General features: G+C 39.5%; 1 pseudogene; it reads right to left on the reverse strand.

Annotated features, from left to right (window-relative positions):
- Window positions 1–4,953: 4,953 nt before the first annotated feature.
- Window positions 4,954–5,385, reverse strand: LOC149147472 (SKP1-like protein 13 pseudogene; annotated as a pseudogene).
- Between the last annotated feature and the right edge of the window lie 17,614 nt (window positions 5,386–22,999).

Genomic DNA, 22,999 nt, shown 5'->3' on the forward strand with positions numbered 1-22,999 from the left:
TGTCTACATTTCATTCAGTAAGACTCGCAACAGGTAAATCCTATACTATGCCTTCTCTCAAACAGTTCATGGAGTCCCTTACTTTTGAGCAAGATAAACTCATTGGCATGGGGAAAATCAAACCTCCAAAAGCGCATGCACTTGCTGTGCATGATGGCAGCGACAATAAAAATCACAGATCTCATTTAAATCAGAAAAATCAGCAGCAAAAAGACAAGGGAAAAGCGCATTCCCATCCAAAGAATGAAGGGTACACCAAGTCCTTCAATGACTCCTCGAGCTCAAGAAATGAGAAAGGGAAGAAAGGAAACAGATGCACCTACTATCAAAGAGGATTCCATCCAGAATCCTCTTGCATGAAGAAACAAATTAACCTAATGGCAGAAATCCTTCAGAAGCACAACCTTGGGGACCACATCCCTCAAGGCGCCAAGAAGAAAACTGAGGATCTGCCACACAGGAAAGGTAACAATTTTCATGCTTTAGGTGCAATTAATTCTTCCCCTGATGCATGGATTATAGATTCTGGTGCATCACATCATATGGCTGCTGCAAAGGAAGTCTGTTCCTCTTTGGATGCATGCAAAGGACCTCCCATCTTCATGGGAGATGACTCACCTATTGAGTTCACCGGAAAAGGTAGAGTGGAACTTTTACATGGAAGCTTTGAAGATGTCCTTCATGTTCCAAAACTTTCAGTAAACCTACTTTCAGTTTATCAGATCACTCATTTCAGCACTGGAAAGAGAGTGGAATTCACTCCAGATGGAGTGAACATATATGACCTACATAGCAGCTCTAAAATTGCAACCGGTGAGGTAAACAATGGAGCCAGACTGTATACATTTTCTGAATTTATTGAATTTGAATCCTCCTTATTGCTTACACATGTTGATGATAGTAGTAGGCTTTGGCACGAGAGTTTTGGTCACTTAAATTACAGGTATATGCAGCAACTAAGCAAGCATGAGATGGTGGAAGGCTTGCAAAATATCAGTTTCTCCAATGGATTTTGTGAAGGGTGTGTCCTTCGTAAACATCCTAGAGAAAAGTTTGACACTAGCAAAACTCACAGAGCATCCTCTCCTCTAGATCTGATCCATAGTGATCTCATGGGGCCTTTTCCTCATCCTTCCATCAACAAAGCAAGGTATGTGCTTACACTTATTGATGATTTCTCATGGTATACTTGGGTGTATCTTCTTAGGAACAAATCTAACGTTTTTGCGCACTTTGAAGATTTCAAAGCACTAGTTGAGACATAGCCAGAGAGAAATATCAAAGCCCTCCATACAGAAAATGGGGGGGAATATGTTAACACAACACTTCAGAACCTTTGCCTTGATTCTGGCATACAGTTGCAGTACATAGTTCCATACACTCCGCAGCAGAACAAAGTTGCTGAGAGAAAGAATTAATCTCTCAAAGATATGGCTTTTTGCATGTTTCATGCTAACTCACTGCCTCATAAGCTATGGGCTGAAGCACTTAATTGTGCTAACTACATTTAGAACAGATCTCCTCATAGGTCTGTCAAGGATCATACCCCCTTTGAGGCTTGGAGTGACACTAAACTAGAGGTCACCCACTTCCGTGTTTTCGGCTCCCGAGCATGGGCGAGGATCCCCTCTTAAAAGAGGAAAGCTCTTGATCCACAGAGCATTGAGTGCATATTTTTTGGATACACTAATGGTGTGAAGCGATACCAACTATTGATTTCCTCTACGGACAAGCTCATCATTGAGCGAAGTGTCAAATTTGAGGAAAGTCTCTCTCATGCACCTTAATTTCTGCATGCAGACACCTTTTATCTACCTCATGTCCGAGATGATGACTCAGTACACTCAGATGCAGATACAGAGCATGCAGATGCCGCGGTAGAGCATGCAGATGCAGAGACAGAGTCTTCAGATACAAATCCAATGCATGCATATGATGATCCACATCCAAGCCCAGATCGAGCTTTGAGCAGTGAATCAAATTCCTCTGTCATAAATCAAACAACAAGGAGCATACGTGAGATATATGCACAAGACCACCCAACTGCTAGAAATGGTCTTGTGGGGGATAATTCTGATCTGCATAAGACTAGCTCAGAGTTTATTGAGCCTCCTCTTGTCCTCACTGCCACTGAACCATCGCCATCCTGGCATTGTCATTTGGTTCAGTCTTCTGATCCACAATCTTATGGTGAGGCTGCTAGGCATCCATCTTGGGAGTCCGCCATGGAGGAGGAGTATAACTCCCTCCTCGAGAACTAGACCTGGGATCTGGTCCCCCTTCCTTAAGGAAGGAAACTTGTCCGATGCAAATGGGTCTACAGGACCAAGAGAGATGCAGATGGGAAAATCACCAGACGGAAAGAAAGGCTAGTAGCCAAAGGCTTCCAACAAGTGCATGGCATTGATTATGACGAGATCTTTGCTCCAGTAGCAAAGATGGATTCCATATGCCTTACACTTGCCATTGCGGTTGCCCAGGGGTGGGAAGTACATCAAATGGATGTGAAGAATTCCTTTCTTCATGGAGACCTATGTGAGGAGATCTACGTGGAGCAGCAACATGGTTTCATTCAGGATTCATCTTTGGTCTGTAGACTGAAGAAATCTCTCTACGGCCTTAAGTAGGCCCCAAGAGCTTAGTATGCGAAGATGGATTCTTTTCTCTTATCACAAAACTTTGAAAGATGTAAGTCTGATCCAAATGTTTACATGTTCAGGGCACATGATTCTCTTCTTATCTTAGTTTTTTATGTGGATGATCTCCTAATCACCTGCAACTCGGCTTCAGCGATTGCTACAGTCAAGAGGGCTTTGCATGATAGGTTCTTGATGACGGACGTGGGTCCATTACACTTCTTTCTTGGTTTTGAGATGAGCTAGGATGCCACAGGCATCAAACATTCTCAGGCTAAGTATGCATGGGATCTCCTCGAGAGATTTCACATGATTGACTGCAAGCCAGCACCGACTCCTTTTCTGTCTGGGGTTCGCCTTGAGGATGGAGGTGACACTCCATTAGTTGACAACACTCTCTACCGATAGCTAGTGGGCAGCATATTGTACCTCACCCACTCCAAACCAGATCTCTCATATACAGTAGGGGCAGTTTCTAGATACATGCAGGAGCCACATGAGCTACACTGGAATGTTGCCAAGTGCATCCTCCGATATTTGCAGGGCACCATAACCTTCGGGATTCACTATGCAACAAGCATTGCATTGAATCTCCTTGGCTTCACAAATTCTGATTGGGCGGGAGACAAAATTGATCACAAGTCCACCTCCGGATATTCACTCAGTCTAGGATCTGGCCCTATCTGTTGGTCGAGCAAGAAGCAAGCTGCTATTGCTCTCTCTTCAACTGAGGCCGAGTACAGAGGAGTAGTCAGCATCACCATTCAGGCTCTGTGGCTACAGCGCTTCCTCACTGAGTTGGACGTCCAGTTTCACCAGCCCATTCTCATCTGGTGTGACAACCAGAGCACTCTCAAATTTTGCAGGGATCGAGTACAATGGCAGTGGATGAAGCACATAGAGATCCATATGCACTACATCAAAGACTTAGTACATGATCGGGTCATTGATTTGCAGTTTTGTCCTTCAGCAGAACAGACTGCATACATCTTCACCAAGACATTCACTAAGCAAAAGTTTCGCTCTCTGCGTGATCATCTTGGAGTGAAGGACACAGTTGCTTAGCAACTATCTTTTCTTCCTCTTTTCTTCTGATTACAATGTATTTTGGGGGGGGGGGTTTCCCACGAGGTTTTCCCTCTTTCCTCAATTTTAGTGCAAGTTGCACTGTATTTTGGGTGACCTTTGACCTTAGTTGCGACGACCCATTTCCTATTTTTCCCCATAGTGGTGTTCAAGGGGGGGGGTTTGTTGGAACTACTACACACCTACATGCAAACTCTTAGTTAGAGCATGGGACTACATGCAAGATTCCTTCTGCATGATTTACTCCTTGATTTTCTCTTTCTTTAACTCCACAACTCGTTAGTTCTTCTGCATCATTTACTCTCTGATTTGCTCCTTCTTTCACTCCGCAACTGGCTAGTTCTCTCCAGAATTTGTTGTAGGTATTGAATCTTCTCATTGATCACCACTATGGTGCATTACCTTGGGATCTTCACCCAATAATGCTATATCGTCAGCATTGTAACCTATTTTCTAATGAATCTTTCTTTTGTTGTTTTGATTTTCTTTTAGTGTTTTTGCTCTACAAAGCTATGTGTTCAACCTTTACTAGCTAGATTCATCTGTGCAGGGTTTCTAACACATTTACAGATGTTCAGAAATAAGTTTCCATGATAGCTCAATTTTGGCAATGTGCATGATTTTAGTGAATTTAACATTGTTAAAAAATAAAGTTTACAAGCTGATTGATTAAGGTTAGCAAAGTTATTATTAAAGTTTATGATTTGAGTCTATTTCATGTTTGTCTAAGACTGTAAAAATTTAGTGATCCAATTAGATTTATTGAAATCTTCCCTAATTTGGTCTTAAGCTTTAACATCAATATATTATTAGAAATAACTATATAGAGAAGATGTAAATAATTTTTATAGATGTTAACCTATTGTAATATGAATAATTTTAACTGGATAATAGTATCTCATAATAAATTATTGTTCACATATTTTTCTGCTTTGTTGAATTTTCAAATTTAAAATTAATAAATATAATTTTTTAAATCTAATAATTTCAATTATTTAAAATATTTTCATAAAATAATTTTTATTTAAGAATAAAAAATCATAACAAATTTATCATTATCTCAACTAGCTATACAAATCCCAATCTTAATTATCGTAAAACCATTAATATTAAACTACTAACCAAAAGTCTCGATATTCATGAGAGAGCATAAAAATCATTGAAATTCAACATTCCTTAGAAACGTAGTATATGATAGCAGTTGATGTCCAGGCCTGCCTCGCTGCCACGCCTAGTGGTGAGAAGTTGAATCATCTTCATCTTGAATATTGAGAATTCGACGAATCTGTTGGGGGGTTTTACCTCTGATCATGTGAGCGATAGCTTTACACGTCAAGTCGAGAAGACTCTTTATACACAGATAATTGGCTGCCACTACCACTTTCAAAAGGGTTTCATGATCATCGAGGCTTTCAAGGAACTCTGAATCCCACCTACTGCTGTTAACATCATCAGCCGCATGGTATGTGCAATATTGGATCACCTTTTCCAAGATGTTTCCGGTAACGAGAGGCAGAGGAATAGCTGTGTGGGTGCCCAAGTCGTCCATCACCTTCTTTATAATCTGGGACTGAGAGGCCACCGCGTCCTCCACTTGGAATATTTTTCCATCACTGCTCATCAATCTCACAGTACCTGTATTATTACTCTGACTGGACTCCATTCTCAAGGCACGAGTAGACACGTCAATGAAATGAAGAAATGGATTAATGTTGCAGAAAGCGTCTCTTGCAATGTTGCGTCTGACTGAAATGAGTTCCTGGGGTTCATACTAATACAACACAATTCTTGCACACAACCAATTTTCGAAGGGCCGACAGAGACGTAGACATGATTTCGATCTTTGGGTTTTCCTTGTAGTAAAAGTGGGAAAAAAATTTGTTAAGAGAGATTTTTATGATGTTAATTTATTTGATGGTTTTTTTAATTAACTAATTTAATTAAAAAAATGAAAATAGCTTGAAAATAATCTTGAATTTTTATTTACAAATTTATAAATTTAAATATTTTATATATAAAAATAGTGTTAAGCTTAGCTCAAATTATTTTAATTAATTATAAAATTACCATATATATATATAAATGGAATTATAATCTACTTTTAGGCCTCCACCCCTTCACTTCTTCCATGCAGATTAGGTTTCATACATTTTAAAATTGGATTCTCAATCTATTCAACATGACCAACCCAATAGCACCATCATTTGATAACATAAAGTGTGAATAAAAAATTAGGTGGCTACTTCTACTCTTTTTGAAAAACTGCTACTTCTAATCTCAAATGGTTTAGTCATGCAAACGTACAACTACACAATGGTGCTTGTCTATGCCATGACATCTTCTCAACTAAATCTCAGCCACGAAGATTTGATCTAATACATTATGCCTCTAATTTTCTCTTACAACAACCTCTACAACCTCTGTCACTGACTCCAAAATTAAATCTTCCTTTTCAATTACTAAAATAAATCTCTACATGCATTTCACTAACTTCTAATCTTCGCCATTGAATTCTATGTGTACCCCTCTCTAGAAACTTGACCTTTGAATGTTCATCTATTGTAGGAGATTTCTATTCTCTTTCTGCATTTAATTTTTCTCGCCCTATTCAATATTCCAACCTAACAATGGTCAATTTGGTCCTCTATTTAGACAATTTCTACGACCATCTCCACTACTTAATTCATAATGAATCCACGCCTAAATGATCATCTATCTGTAGATGAAGTCAAATTAATTTTCCAACCATTACCATGGGCTATTACCTTGGTTAAATCCATTGGAAATCATTTGAGTACAGGAACAATAAGGAAAAAAGTCATTTACAGGAAGTAACCCAAGGCATGCCTTCAAGAAGAGAGTTACTAGGATGGGTAACACTTGTCTAATGAAGGAAACTTGAGTCACTAATGCTCGCAATGCACTCGTAACCTTTGTTACCCATTCTTCAACTCCAAAACTAAGTTAACTCAGCTCTGACTCCTGAAACCGATTATCTATGCCTGCAACCATTTCCCAATCTTGTAGAATCATTACATCACCTTATCAAGCACATTTCAAGGTTCTATAGAACCATCCAAAACTCATTGAATGATGAGTATGTCAAACAGGCTGAAATCATGCTAATAAGTCTCTACTCTCCCTAAGACACCTCCACATCTTCGACATATCAGTGAGACACCCTAAAACTAGTCACACTCAACAAAATCAATAGACACACTCATCTATCATAATACATCCCATCAAACATGACTTGATAGTATCCAACCACTATCAACTAGTAGTAGTTTCTCCACACCCTTTACAAATCAAGCATGTGCATGAACAAATATCTACAACACATGCTACCAGGTTGACATCAATGTCGACTATCAACATTGCAACTCATCACCAAAACCATCTTGTTGACGTCAATGCCAACAAACAACTAAGCCATAATGCCAACAATCTTCCCCTTTGGCATTGATGGCAATCCCAATTGAACCATATAACTGGCCTCTAAAAACAAGCCCCAATTGAACCATCCAAAAAATATATCTCCTAACTCTTGGCCTCTGACATACAATTTTTCTAAGTCTCTCCACCTTTGACATCAATGGAAAAGGGATAAGGACCTTAAGGGTATAAAATATTTATCAGTCATCCAATAATTTTGCAATAGAATACTCTCTCACTCCCTATGGAAATAACAAGAAATAATAACAATAACTCAATCACATTCTCTCTCGCTCCTAAAGCATCAATAACAAACTCTCTCTATACAATGACATCGCTCTCAAGCCAAAAAAATTGTGTGAAATTTCTATGAAAACTAATTTTTAGACAATGCAATGAAACAAAAACTAGCATCACATTGTGCCAAACGAACTAATGCGACAAAGAGAGCAATGTCACACGTTGTAACAAACATGTTTTGATTTCAAAATGGTACATTTTTATCCAATGTTGCACTTAGATAAATTTGTCTCACATGTAGATGTGACAAATATTGTGGCAATGTGTCATTACACTGGAATGTATATATTGACCAAATGTGAAAAATGTTACTGTAATATGCCATTACAAAAATAACAAACAATTTATCCAATATAGCAATTGGAAAAACATTGTCACGATTTGACATTACAAAACCAACAACATGATCTGATTGCATAAAAAGGTTTGTGCACAACTACAATAAAAATAAATGTTTGGAAATTCTGATGAAAAAACTAGCGTCACATCATTAAAAATGACTAACATGACAACGAAACTAATATCACATTATAACAAACACGCTTTGACATCAGATTGTAGGAAAAATTATCCAATGTCACAATGTGAGAAACATTGTTCAACTTTGCAATGGCATAAACATTGTCACTACGTGACATTGCATTATAATTTATCCAACATCTTAATGTGAAAAAAAATGTTTTTCTGTGACATACATTGCCACAATGTGATATAAATTCCCAAAATAATGGACACATATTCTCAATGTCACTATAGTCAATAATGGTCATAATGGTCAATCGTTATGACATGTTTGACCATAGTCAACGTCATCACATAGTCAACACAGTGAATGACATCCATCACATTCAACGTAGTTAACCATAACTAAAATATCCAACATATAAAATATGTTCAACCATATTCAGCCATAGTGAACCTACTCAAATGTAGTCAATGATGTCTAACCTTGCTAGAGAAAACTTGATCAACCATGGTCATCCATGGTCAACCATATCCCTGGTCATCTATGGTCAACATGGTCAACCATATCCATATATTACTAAACATTTCCAAGCATGGTTAACCATTTTCACCCTTAGTTAACCATACTTGATCATAGTGAGCAATGTTATTATAAGCTCATCTCTGGTTGAACACATCGACCATGGTTAAACATTGACAAGAATTTCAACCATAGTAAAAAAAAATAACAATGGTCAACCATGGATAACATGATCATTAGTGGTTATCCATAGTTAACCATATGTCATGATTATCGATCCTTGTCACCAATGGCCTATCATGGTTATCTATCATCAATCCTCATGAACCCTAAGTCAACCATGGTCAATCCTCATAAACATTGCTAACCTTAGTTGGCCATCATCAATAATCATCAACCATGCTTGATCCTCTTAAATCACTATTAAACATGACTATCTACAATAAAACACAATAAACCTTAATCAACCATATTTTCACCAAAGTCAACCATATTTAGCTATAGTTAAACACAATCAACCTTAGTTAGCAATAGTCAACCATCGTGCACCATATACAACTTGAAAACCATGGTCAATTAAGGTTAAATATGGTAAATATATTTTCAATAATGGTCTCCAAGGCCAACATGGCTGAACATGGTTGACCATAGTCAACATGGCCTTATTGGTTAGCCATGGTTCACCACAGTCATCTATAGAAAACACTCACAACCTTGATCAACCATGAACACCTATAGTGAACCATATGTTTACCATATTCAACTAGGTTTGACCAACTCAACTATGGTTAGAAAAACTTAATGATGGTTAAACATGGTTAAACATTGTCACTCACTAACACCCATGATGAACCATACATAACCTTCAGTACTGATAGTTAACCATGGTCAACCATAGTTGGCCTTGGTGAACCTTAGTCAACCATGATCATCTCTAGTCAACCATAACCAACATAGAACAACCCATGCTCTACCACATCTTGATGGCCAACCGTGGTTAGAATGGTTGAACAAGGTCAAGCAATATCTCTCTGCTTAAATATGGTCAACCATTGTCCACATGAGAAACCATAATTTCTCATAGAAAAACATGGTCAACAATAGGTAAATATGCAAAACCATGTTCATCCATGGTCAACATGGTCAAACCATGGTCATCATGCCGAACAATAATGAACCATGGTCAAACATTATTAACCATGATAAACATTGAAATCCATGGTTAAGCATGGTAACCATTACCAATCATACAACCATAGTAAATGGTGAACCATGGTGAAAATTTTCAAACCATGCTCTAACGGTTTACCATGGTCAACATTAATGTAACAATATAACAATTGAAAACATTAATGTTATATTGCTATATTAATGTAACATAAATACATTATTGGTTATGGTTAACCATGGTCAAACTTAGTCAACCATGTTAGTCCACAATCAACACTCTTCATTCTTGGTCAACCATAGTTAACAATGATAAACCAAGGTCAACCTAACCTTTAATCCTTAGTCAATTATGGTAATCATAATCAATCATGGTCAACTATGGTCCACCATTTTAATCATTGTAAATTGTTGGGAACGGGTCCTCTAGGGTGAATTTTGGGGTAAAGAGCCCACGTTTTGGGGAAGAAAGCCAAAGTTTTGTATAAGAAGTGTAAAGTCTCTGCATTTTGTGGTCATAGAGCGCGAAGATGTAAACTTTCATAAAGGGTTTCCCCCCTTTGTTTAATGTAAGACATGTCAGCTTTAGGAGATCTACCGAACCATGGGATTGTATAAAACAAAGCCTTAGAAGAGTCTTTTAGTAGTTCAGTTCATATGGGTTTTTGAATATTCATTAATGTAATGGGTCTGTGAGAGCTAAGAGCGAAGAGTCTTAGCATAGGAAAGAGTTTCTACAGTTGTGTGCATAGAAGCCTAGGGTAGAAGTCTGCAGCTGAGTGCGCGGACCCCTGCAGCTATGTGTGTAGAGTAGTTAGAGTCTGTAAGGGAGATCTGAATATCAATAAAGAGAATTATTCTAGAATTACCTACGTATGATATATTTTACTTTTATTATGAATGAATGCAATTATGTTATGTTGAATATTGGGTTTATGATTTATTGTTGTATTTATGCACGAATCTATGTGTTTTACTTTGTTATATGAATGCAAGTAAGAATATCTGTTTATGAGAAGATAATCATAATGCATGTTGAATCTATCCACTACTTAAGCTAATGTGGGTAAATACAAGAGTAATAGTAATTACATAGGTGTGTAAATGTTTGATTCTTCTATTTAGGGTATGCAAAAGATATTCGTATACCTTCACGAAGGTCGAGAGGAGGACTAAGGGGAGTATATCGCTAAGACCTAAAAGGCTTATCAATGTGCTTGAAGGAAGATTTAGGGTATAAAGCAGCATCTTTGCCATCTCACGGTGTGGAAACTCGGTTGCTGCATCCCCCCATACTGTTGCGAGTGAGACTTCAGTCCATGCTCCGTGGATTGATGCTGAAAGGGTCATTAGTGTAGGGATTCGCTTAGCTAATTAATGCTGAACCTGGGTTAGGCCCCATCAATCCAACAAATGGTTCTATTGTGGGGACCAAGATCTACATAAAGAGATGTGTCATGTCGCATCACTGGAATCCAACTAAGAAGGAGATCGAAGACTGGTTGGATAGAAAGATCCACGAATTCGTAGCACAAGAGAACATTAATCCATGATTGATGAAAGAACAGTGGTTGGACAGATATATGTACACAAAGATAAATGAGATCTTTTTTTGATCCTTCTCGATCGAATTGTAAGAGTGGATTGTGAAATTGGCAAATGACCAAGGAAGGTGGAGGCTTGCCAGTCCAATAGTCTGGACGCTAGAGTTAGTGCAGAGATTAAAAGCCTCTAAAGATAAGATCACATGCATTGTTGATCTTTGGCTCGATTGTATCATAGGAGGGTTGGTGGTAGATTTCGCGTTCAATACCTCAGTCAGTCACAACGAAGCAGAGCATCGCTTCTTCAAGGGGTTGAGAGGTAAGTATTTAAGGTCTTTCAATAACTCGATTAAGATGTTCTTGTGTGAAAAGTAGGTTATGTATCTACCTTGATGTTCGGGGCTACGCGAAGTGGAAAGACCTTAAGGAATAGAGGGATAATAGGCCATGAATGTAGTTCAATGATTGAACCTCCTATGGGTGATGATGAGGAAGTAGCGCAACCTTCTCACAGAGCATTGTTCATTTGATAAAGCAAGGGTTCCCACGAATACCCAATCCACCCACACCACCTCCATCTTCACCTCCATTGCATACACATTCAACTACACCACCACCACCTTCGCCACCATTTAGTATGGCGAACTCAGTAAAGCTATGTGTGTTCAAGGGCTTGGGAAATGAGGATCCCGACCAGTTTTGGTTTTTCGCAAAGGCTATATGGGAAGCTTAGGGTATCACAGATGATCAAATGAAGAAATCAATGTTTTTTAGTGCTTTGTAGGAATGCGCGCTAGTGTGGTACATTAAGTACTGCACTGATAACCTGACATCTGTGTTGGTAGATATTCAGATCGTGTTGAATAAGGAATTTAGTAGACCTAAGTCTAAAGCACAATCAATTGTGGGATTCAAATAAATCACAATGAAGGTTGACGAGACACCCTTGGATCTGGATCAGAGATTGAAGTGTACAATCTGCGAAGCTAACATGAATCTGACATATGGGCTGCATCACAAATTTTTTATGGCTTCACTCCTGCCTCATCTAAGGGTTGTGCTATCACAACAAAATATTGGGACCCAGGCCGAAGCTCTAGAAATTATGATGAGATTGCATGACACACCAATGCAAGATGCTAATTTGGGGGTTCAACAGATCCATGCGTGGTTGTAGAACCTTTTCCTAGAAATGCAGATTCTGAAGAACGATGGAACAGTTTAGCCAGAGGTGCATGAAGAAGTTTGGTGCTTGAAATGAAAAAGCCAATAGGATGAAAAATATCACTACTGAATCTTCACTAATGATGTTACGGCAGGATGACCAATGTCTCTAAGGCCGGAGGCTCAAGAAGGGCTAGGTGAAGGGCTCACGATATGGTGTGCTATCTATTGCATGGCTGGAAAACACGTGACGGGCAATTGCCATTTGCTGTAGAAATTTATACAGACACTGCAAAAACTCTTCTAAAACTTTTGTCAATCAGTGGGTCATGATGAGTGAAATTTCCGCAATTAAGAGTTAATGATGGATAAGATGCCCACAGATAGGGTGCAGGCAGAAACCTAGCCTCTTGACCAAGGTGTTGGGACAACCTGAGGTGAATATTAGGGGTGCAGACAAGGTTGAGGTGGACGAGGAGAGGGTAGAGGTCAGGGATACGTCATTTGTTGCAATTGTGGAGGACCAAGACACTACACATGAGATTGCCTGAATCTGACATGTCTGTCATGCCAATATTGTACTCAGTTTGACCACGCAACCAAATATTGCCTCATATTGCTATCTAAGATATGTGAAAAGGGGGCGCAACCTCTGCAACTGACTTATATCCTACAGATGATGAGGGTTGAGCCTGATGAAGAGAATCCCAAGGTAAATATTGTGCTGTGAAGTGGGATGACGACTCGCGAAGATAAGAGGAAGCAACTAGAAGAAAGTGAATGGGTCCCCAAAGCTCTAGAAAAGGAGATCGATTTTGATCTCAAGCGTGCATGGTAAAAATTTATGGAAGCAAAGGAAAACTTCACTGAGGTCTCTACCTTAGGAAGTCAGGATAAGCCAGCTGAAGAGATGGACCCTTCCATGTTTACTACTTTCTTATGGACCTGTATGAAGCTATTGTGCAACAACAAGGCTATGAAATGACTACAAGAACTGATAAATAAGTGTGCAAGAAAGAAAACGATCCTGATTAACCACGTGTAGTTAGGAATATTGGTAAGGATAAGGCAAGAACGGGGTGTGAGATGAGGCTCACTACGCAGATACGAGAATATGAGATGGACCAAGTCATTCTGGAACTGGGGTTATACATGAATGTTCTGCCTAAAGAAACATGGGAAAAGATGCTAAGACATACACTGCAGTGGTCTCTGATTCAATTAAGGATGGAAAATCAACAAAAAATTATCCCCATGGGAGGATTGTAGGGAGTGACAATGGATATTGAGGGAATGAGTGCATTGCTTGACTTCAAGGTGATAGAGATTGTGGATGAAAGAAATCCCTAGATTGTGCTCCTTAGGATTGATTAGGCTACTGACATGAATGGGGTAATCAATTTGAAGAAGCAAAAGATGATATTTGAGAAGAAATCGCTCTGCGTAGTAATGCCCCTAGACCCTGTAGAAGGACCACGCTATACAGAACCTTTTCGCGATTATGAAAGACACGATGACTTCGACCATATTTATAAGATAACGACTCAAGATCCTGATTGGGTGAATCTTACAGCGAATGGATGTATTGCATGGGACCGCAAAAGCTCTTGAACTTCATATTCAGATGAGGAGTTGGAACACTCGCAGAACCATTTGCATGAAGTATCTACACTATGCTATAATATGATGACCAAGTCGCTACACTTTGTATCATCAGAGGTAAGAAATCTACTTTATTATGATGGTTTAACTGATGTTGATAAATTTTTGGATACATTTAAGAGGGAAGTGCCATAGAAGAATCACTTCTAGGCCTTGGATTTGCTGTTGCGCGCTATGCCTATGAGATGGTGAGGTATGCACAAAGACAATTTTGATGATTGGCGCGTGTATAGAAAGATGATGAGAATACGATTTGGTCACCCAAAAGTGTGGCTAACAGAGGAATATGATGGAAGGGATGATCTGTGTGATAACCTGGCCAAATGGGCTAACGTCTATGGAATGGATCCTCAGCCTGAATGGGTGCATCTATTTTTTCATACTTTGGATGTAATACCGATGAACTGGTACTTAGAAATGGGGCTCCACCATGGCACTGAAGAATGGGATGTTTTTCAACAAGGTTTCTTGATGACATTTAGTTTTGAGGATGGATTTGAATGTATTAACGAGGCATTGTAGGAAGTTAAGGTAGTGATCTTCATAATACCATGGGATCCCTTCAACTTAATTCAACCAGATTGGACTACCCATCTGCGCCATGCGTTGGAGTGCTATAATGTGACTGCTAAGGAAGAGGATGAAGACCCGAGGAACATTAATATCCCAGTGACTGTAGGTCACCGCGTAGTTGGAGGACCCCAAATTGAGAATCCAGATATCATTGAGCTACTAAGAACAAGACAAGTGAACATTGGGATAGAATTAGAGCCAAAATTTGCAAAAATTGGGGACTACTAGGATGATGCAATGGTAGATAAGGTTTTTGAATTGCTCCAAGAATATCAGTACTTGTTCCCTACGAAGTTTTCTGATTTGAAAGTGATAATAAGGGACCTAGGAGTCATGAAAATGACATTGAAATTAGACGCAAAGCCAATTAAGCAAAGGGCTTATCGCCTTAACCCCAAGTATAAAGAGAAGGTCTGCTTAAAGTTGGATAATATGCTTCCACAGGTATTATTGAACCGGTTGAAGAATCTGATTGGGTGAGCCCAATAATGGCTCAGGAAAAAAAAACAAAATCATGAAATAAGGATATGCATAGACCTTAGGAAGTTTAATGATGTATGCGTACATGATCTCTTTCTAACTCCATTTACCGATGAGGTACTGGCTAATGTTGGCAGTCAGGAAGCGTATTCATTCATTGATGGGTTCTCTGGGTACCATCATATCAAGATCGTGCCAGAGGATAGAAGTAAGAAAAATTTTGTGACTAAATCCGGATGCTTTTAGTATATTGTGATGTCGTTTGGACTCAAGAAAGCATCAGCGATATTTTCACGTGTAGTCATTGTTGCGTTCAAGGACTTCACTCTTAAGTTTTTGGAGGTATACTTCGATGATTGGACAGTGTTTGGGTTGTTAAAGCACCATGTAGCCAGTCTATGCTTGATAATGGATACATGTCATAAGTACAAGGTCGCACTCGATTTGAATAAATGGTTGTTCTGTGTCCCTTTTAGTATCTTGCTAGGTCACGTGGTATGCATACAAGGCTTGATGATAGACCCCGCTAAGATCACAATTATAATTCATTTGGAGGCACCAAGAAGTGTGAAACAATTACTCGCAATGTTTGGGCATACAAGATACTATAGAAAGTTCATGACAACCTATACCTAGATTATCGCACCAATGGAGAAGCTGCTTGCTGGGCAATTTAATTGTCTGCTAAATTCGTGTCATTTAATTTATCAATCCAGGGTATCATAAACTTAGAAGCAAACCAAAACATATGGGACCTCAGATGAAACAGGTGTAGGAAGTCTGTTTAGAATGGAAATGCATATTACAAATCTAAACTATCAGATCTATTTTATGAAAGCATAAAAAAAAATGTTTGATCAATGGAATTATTTTACTTTAGAAGATAGAGAAGAGTCTCTTGTTCAAGAGTCCTATAATAACATTACCAAACACCTAAGAAAGCAATAAAGAAAGCATATAAATGAAATCAAGTAAATATTGTTTTCAGTTCAATTCTTAGCTCATGGAGAAGAGTTTCCTAACTTAGGAGGACTTGATTGCCCTTCTCACATAAAAACTATATACTGACAGGGAATCAATATTTACATAAATGTAATCTAGGAAGGAATATGAGAAAGTAAATCTTATTTCAATTTAATCTAGCTCATGGAGAAGAGACTCCTAACTTAGGAGTTCCTGGTTGTCCTTCTCACATCAAAACTAGCTACTGAAAGGAGATCAACCTTCACACAACAAAACATGGCCACAACATGAATTCATACTGAAATTATCTACAAGTATTTACAAGAAAGAAATAAGATGAACATCATAATTAAAATTAGTATATTCACAACATTACTTTACAACAAAGTGCACTTATCTCAGTATGGGGATCCTTCCATTCCTCAATGAGCACACATGAACAACTATCACACCTTAAGAATCAAACAACACTCATAACTCATGATTTGGAGAAAGTGGTATTATTCATGTTGAATGAACATAAATCTAATGCTAATGAATAACTGATAATTTTTTTCTCTCCCTCCTCCCTTTCCTTTGAAGGATGCTCTTCTTATTTATACATGAATTAGGGATATCTACTCAATAAATGTAGATCCCTTAAATATCTACTAGACCCATACTTGTCTCAACTTATCCCTAAATACTAGATACAAATCCCATGACACATCAAAATCTCCATGATCTTTCTCCTTGGAATATGGTCCACCTCTTGAGTTGAAATTCGAATTTTAGCTTGGGAGGCCACATAAGGGTGCCTTGGAAACTTCCAAATGATCTACACATGTCATCAAACTCAAGCCACTTTTAGGTATAAGCAAATACATGTTATTTCTCTAACTTTTAATCATAAATTCACTCTAAATACATGAAATTAATAACTTTGGAAAATGAAAATATAAACTCATATGGTAATGGAAATATAGGGTTATGTAATGATAATATGATGAAATGAGGTGACAAAATGATGATAAAGGTGAAAATGGAGTGAAAATTGATGTTAATTTGGCGGCCCAACACTGCTAAAGAAGGATGCTATGTTCTGTTGGAATGAAGAGTATCAACAAAGCATAGATGTGTTGAAGGAAAAGATGGTCACCGCATCGATGCTAGTCTTCCTGTATTGGAAGAAGGAATTTCATGTGCATGTGGATGCGTCATGTTTTATGCTTAGGGCAGCACTAACATAGAATGATGAGGGAGAGATGGATCACCCTATCACGTTTGCAAGTAGAAAATTGTCTAAAGCCACGAAGAGATATTCAACGACAGAGTGCGAAGGATTGGCTGTGGTGTACGTGCTTCAGAAGTTTAGACATTTCTTATTAGATGGACACTTCAAGATATATACAGACCATTCTGCATTGAATTACCTCGTTAACAAGCTTGTGTTGTGGGGGAAGATATGCAGATGGTTGCTACTGTTTCAGCAATATGACTTTGAAGTTATCGTAAATCTAGGACGACTAAATGTAGGACTAGATCATTTTTCATGCAACTCTTTGCAGTACGTGTTGTAGATAATCACTTTTCAGATATCATACACTTCCTGATGATGGGGACGACTCTAGAAGGGTATACTAGTCAACAAAAGGAGCTAGTGGTGTGCGTAGCAAACTTTTCTGTCATTCTAGGGAATTTATATAAAATGGGCTCGGATGAAATTATGCAACATTATGTACTTGACTTTGATTGAAACATCATCCTTGTAGAAGCTCATGGAGGAGCCAGGGGAGGACATTATGTAGGAAAATCTATATCACAAAAGATTTATGCACCAGGCTGTGGTGGCTAACGCTTCATAAGGATTTGAAGGCTTATTGTAAGGCATGTGATGCATGTCAAAGGACAGGAAGGCCATCGCGGAGGGATGATTTGTCTCTGAATCTATAGATGTCATTATAGCCATTTTAAAAGTGGGTGAATGACTTTGTAGACCGATTTAGCCTCGAGGGAAGAAGACAATTGCGCAACACCTCATCATTGCGACTAAGTATTTGACCAGATGGGTGGATGTGTGACCTATGAAGGACTGTATAGGGGAAAAAACAGAAAAGTTCATCTTTGAGTATGTACTCACTAGATTTGGTTGCTCGAAGACTTTGATGGACAATCGTGGTACGCATTTCCTTAATGCGAAAATCAACGTGCTAATGGAGGAGTTCTAGGTTTATCATCAGAAGAGTACACCATATCACTCATAGGATAATGGGATGATGGAAGCATTTACTAAGATATCAGAGAACACACTGACGAAGGTTTTCATGTGCAAAGGAATGACTGTGATATGCACATACCCACAGTTCTATGGGCTTATAGAACAACTTGCAAAAATTTGACTTGACAAACGCCTTTCAGGCTGGTTTATGGCATGGAAGCTATGATGCCAATGGAATATGTTGTACCTAGTCTGTGCATCATTTAATTCATAGGATTAGTGGATCACAGAGCCCTATAAGAAAGTCTCACGTAGTTGGAAGAGCTAGAGGAGGATAGATTTTTGGCTGGATTCCATCAATAAGTTCAAAAGGAGTGCGAAAAGGCATGGCATGATTGTCACATCAAACTGTGCACCCTCAAGGTAAATGATTTAGTATTATTATATGATAGGAAGTTTGATAAATTTCTAGGAAAAATTCAGATTCATTGGCTGGGGCCCTAAGCCATCAATGATATTACCGATGGTGGAGCAGTTTAGCTAGTGAACTTGAATGGAGATCCATTTCCAGGGAAGGTAAATGGTAGTCGATTGAAGCCACACTAGGGATTCGTCCATATGAATATATGGTGGAGGCACAATCTTAGCATTCCAGGTAGCTGGAAGGTAGCACAGGACTATAAAATACACTACCCAGGTTGTAGAGTTGTGCAACTTGGGGATTTCATGGAAGGGAGGAATGTCGCAGTATCAGCAGAAGCACAAAGGGAGTTGCAATATAGAAGGAGAGACCGCACAGAGTAGCAAAAAAGTGACCGTTATGGTCACTGTTCATGAGTTGACAGTGGGAAAATGGGTAAGTGGAGCGGGGGGGTGACATTTAAGTCAGAATTTAAGAGTGAGATCTTTGAAAATATGCTGCTAATCTAGCATTTATGAGCAAATTTTGGGGGAAACAGTCGGATTCAAATTCGAGTTTGCCTATAAATTACAGATGGTTGCCCAACGAAAAATGCTTTTCATTCTAAGAATTGAGGTGTTGATCTATTAGGCATGCATGAACCTTGAGAATTTCAAGGCTTTGGTGGTTAGTTCAGTATATGACAAGTTGCCTAAAGCAACCCAGGAGCTTATTACTAGACTGATGTCGGCGCCCATGGAAATCACAAGTGCTTGAGGATCGATGGCATCTAAGGGAGTTGTCCCTGAGAATGCAAGTGTAGAAGTTCCCACAGAAGTGCCAAAATCTCATACGTGACCCAGGTCGAGGCCTACACCACCCAAGGAGGGTCTCAAGACAAAGAAGGATAAGCATAAAGCAACACAACTAGTGCGTGAGTCACCAAGAAATCACTAGAAGTAAAAGCCCACTGCGCAAGTGAAAGGCAAGGTGGTAGACTTAGAATCTAGGGAGGGCACCAAAGATATGGATATGGGTGTAGAGGACATTGACATTGAGGGTGTAGACCCTATCTCAAGTCTACCCGAGTACATTCCTCCACACCAGGGTAAGGTGAAGGTCCCAAAGGATCTGGATGAATGGAAATTTATGGTAAATACCCCATTGCTGGGTTTGAAGGGTTGCGCTTGGCATGCTTTTTCTAGCTCTCAAGCTGGAGGATTGGGACTTGGAAGACACAGAGTGATTCCCCCACTTGGTGACTGATACCTTTAAGACCCGTGCATTTTATAAATAATTTGGTGTCACCACACTGGAGCCGCGACATTGGATTAAAGGAGTGGACAAGGTAGGACTCTTAAACCTGCTATGGGTGCTGCATTACCACCATGCTCCCATAACCTTGATGGTGATGAAACAATTGCTATGCTTAGCACACAATGGTTTCTTGTGGTTAGGAGAACCGATACCCATCATAGATATGTTGATCTATAGGGTCACATTGCTACCAGATTTAGGGTTGAATCCAACCATGGCATTTGGCGGAAAGAGGGGTGAGTGCCACCTCACCGTGAGAATGAAGGACAAATTCAAGCTCATAAATAAACCACACAGATACTCAATTTATAGCATAACCAACCTCATGGTTAAGGTCACCACCCTGATTTTGGCTGGGAAAATAATGAGGAAGTTTCGAGCAGATGAAGTGTCGACACCAATTGTGTCATTAGTGGCTCAGTGCATAGAGGTTGTACAATTTAATTGGGCATGTTATCTCTGCGGTGAGTTCCTCATGAACTGTAGAGAAGTGCAAGACAAGAGTAAAACTTTTCACTAGTCTTGGTTACTGTTATCAATTGTGAAAGTTGCATGGGAATTACTGGAGGATAACCAATTTCCTCCTGTTGCATTAGATCTAACAAAAGAAGCGAATTTCGCTTTGCTCTGGGCCACCAAGGATGCCACGAGGGTCAAGGACGCTAAAATATTTTGGGTTTTGATGGAGGCAAGCATCTACGGCATGATAAATAGCATGTCACGGTTATCCCCAACTATCTTCGATTTGTTGTGAGGATATGTGGAGTTCAAAGCAAACTTCCACTATGTTTCCATCTAGGCATAGAAGGACCCCAAGAAAAAATGGTATGACCTTACATACCTGGCAGCAGACGATGTAATTGCTGCAGTCTTTGAGAGTTGGCCATCAGAGTGGTGCACAAACTCAAACTTGTCAGCTGGGTATAACAAGTCTACCACGAAGCAGAAGAAGGAATATGCCCTGCTGAAGATGCAGCAGTTGGCTGATAGAAAGAAAAAGGAGGCTGAAGATAAAGCTAAAGTAGAGCACGCTGCTAAGAAGAAGGTAGAGGAGGAAGAAGAAGAGGAAGATCATGACTCTGACAAAAGTCATAAGTTTCCTTTGTTGTAGATGGAGGAAGAAAAGCAACAATCAAGACAGGGAGGTGCAGACCCGAAGACTACTCCATTCCATGTTTAGAGCACTAGGGAGTAGGAAAATGTAGAGCCACGGAAGAAGTACAAGGCTAGCAAATCATCACTTGACCCAATCATTTTGATTGAAGGTGATCTAAATGATATCAAGGACATAGTGAGGGACACAACTATGGAACTACTGCAACAATTTGAGCAGCAGTAGAAGGAAGCCTTGGTCGCCATTCAGATGGGTTTGCCCGAGTTTTAGATCTGGGCCACTCAAGTGCAGACCAGTGTGGGACAGCGTAGCGTGATGTCAACTATCTTGGTGCCTCGTACCTCAGAAGCAGCGGAGCTGGTCCTCTCCTTGGATCCCAAGCCGTCGTGCTACTAGATAGAGCATTTACTACAAAAGTGGAAGCTGACAAGGCCACCGTCACCACTCTCAAGAAAGCTGGGTTGAACTTGGACACACTACCAAGTGAAGCACTTCACACCCTGCAAGATCGTTTGGTCGCGGAACTTCGGGCCAGAGAGCAGCACGCGTTGAATGTGATCAATGAGCAGAAGGTCAACAATGCCCAGATGTTCATAGAAAAGACTTCTGTGATTGATCTCCTTAAGAAGATCACAGAGAAGAATGAGTGCACCATAGCTGTGGTAGCTGAGGTGATCCAAGTGGATATTAGTGGCCACCTGCCAATTCCACTTGGACCCCCACCATTGTTTCTTTCAATTTTTCGGTTTCCTTAATTGTAGAAAAATTTACTATTTTTAGTAGTTTTTTTGTGTCCTAAACTTCCAGAGCTGTTGAGGCCCTAAACGACGTTTTTTTTGGAAATCTACCGATCGATTTCGAAAACGACATCATTTAGGGCGCCAAAATGACTCTAGAAGTTTAGGACCCGAAAAAATGCTAAAAATAGTAAACTGTGCTATAATTAAGGAGAATGAAAAATTTAAAGAAGAAATTGTGGGGGTCCAAGTGGAATTGGCAGGTGGCCACCAATATCCACCTGGATCATTCCTCCCCACTTAGGAACCAATGGTCCCCATTGCATTGATTTCCTCCATGAGATGAGAAAACTTCTGCTAAACTTGGTTCCTAGTGAGCCACTTGCCCCGGTGAAGCAGTTGGCCTGCTTTTACAACTTGATACAATTGGATATTCTGCTGACAAGTGTGCTTTATCTATGTGTCCATGACCTAATCAGTTATAGCTTGTTCCATGCAATCTGGATTCAAATTTGTGGGTGTGAGATATTATGCAATGTTGGATGTGTCTAGTAATGGTGGAAAGTATGGACGAAGGCGGTCCACATTGAACACTGGGTGCAGGCCAAGGAATGGGGGAATGTTGAGCTCAAATGCATTGTATTCGAAAACCTTGGTAATGTTGTAAGGACCATATCAAAGTTTTCTGAGTTTCTGATAGGCTCTGATAAGGCATTCCTTTCACAAATGTAACCAGACTTTGTCACCCACCTGAAACTTGTGTGGCACCCGATGTTGATCATGTCGTTGCTTGTACTTGGCATTTGATTTCTCCAGAATGTCATGGACCTGGTGGAGAATATGTTGGATATGCTCAATGAAGCTTTTTTCCTTATCTTTTTCAGACTAGACATGAGCCAAATCTATTTGAGTAGCTGCAAATGGCTTGGCCACATCAATGGGACATAGTGGCTAGAATCCCAAGCCCACCTGAAAAGGGTTGTGGCCAGTCGAGTTGTGGAGAACCCATTGTAACTGTGCTGAACATAAGGGAGGCTCTCGTCCCATGTGCATGGATGCTTTGAATTGTACATTCGTAGAATGTGTACGATAATCATGTTGACAACCTCTATCTGGCCATTAGTTTGAGGATGGAAGGTTGTGCACTTAGTGTGTTTGGTGTCTAGCATCGACCAGAGACTAGACAAAAATGTATTGAGGAACCTGTTGTCCTAGTTTGAGATGATAGATTATGGGATC

The sequence above is a fragment of the Pinus tabuliformis genome, chromosome 9 (genome assembly GCF_031772625.1).
Source record: "Pinus tabuliformis cultivar Carrire ecotype Pingquan chromosome 9, CPIR1, whole genome shotgun sequence".
Taxonomy (NCBI): Eukaryota; Viridiplantae; Streptophyta; class Pinopsida; order Pinales; family Pinaceae; genus Pinus; species Pinus tabuliformis.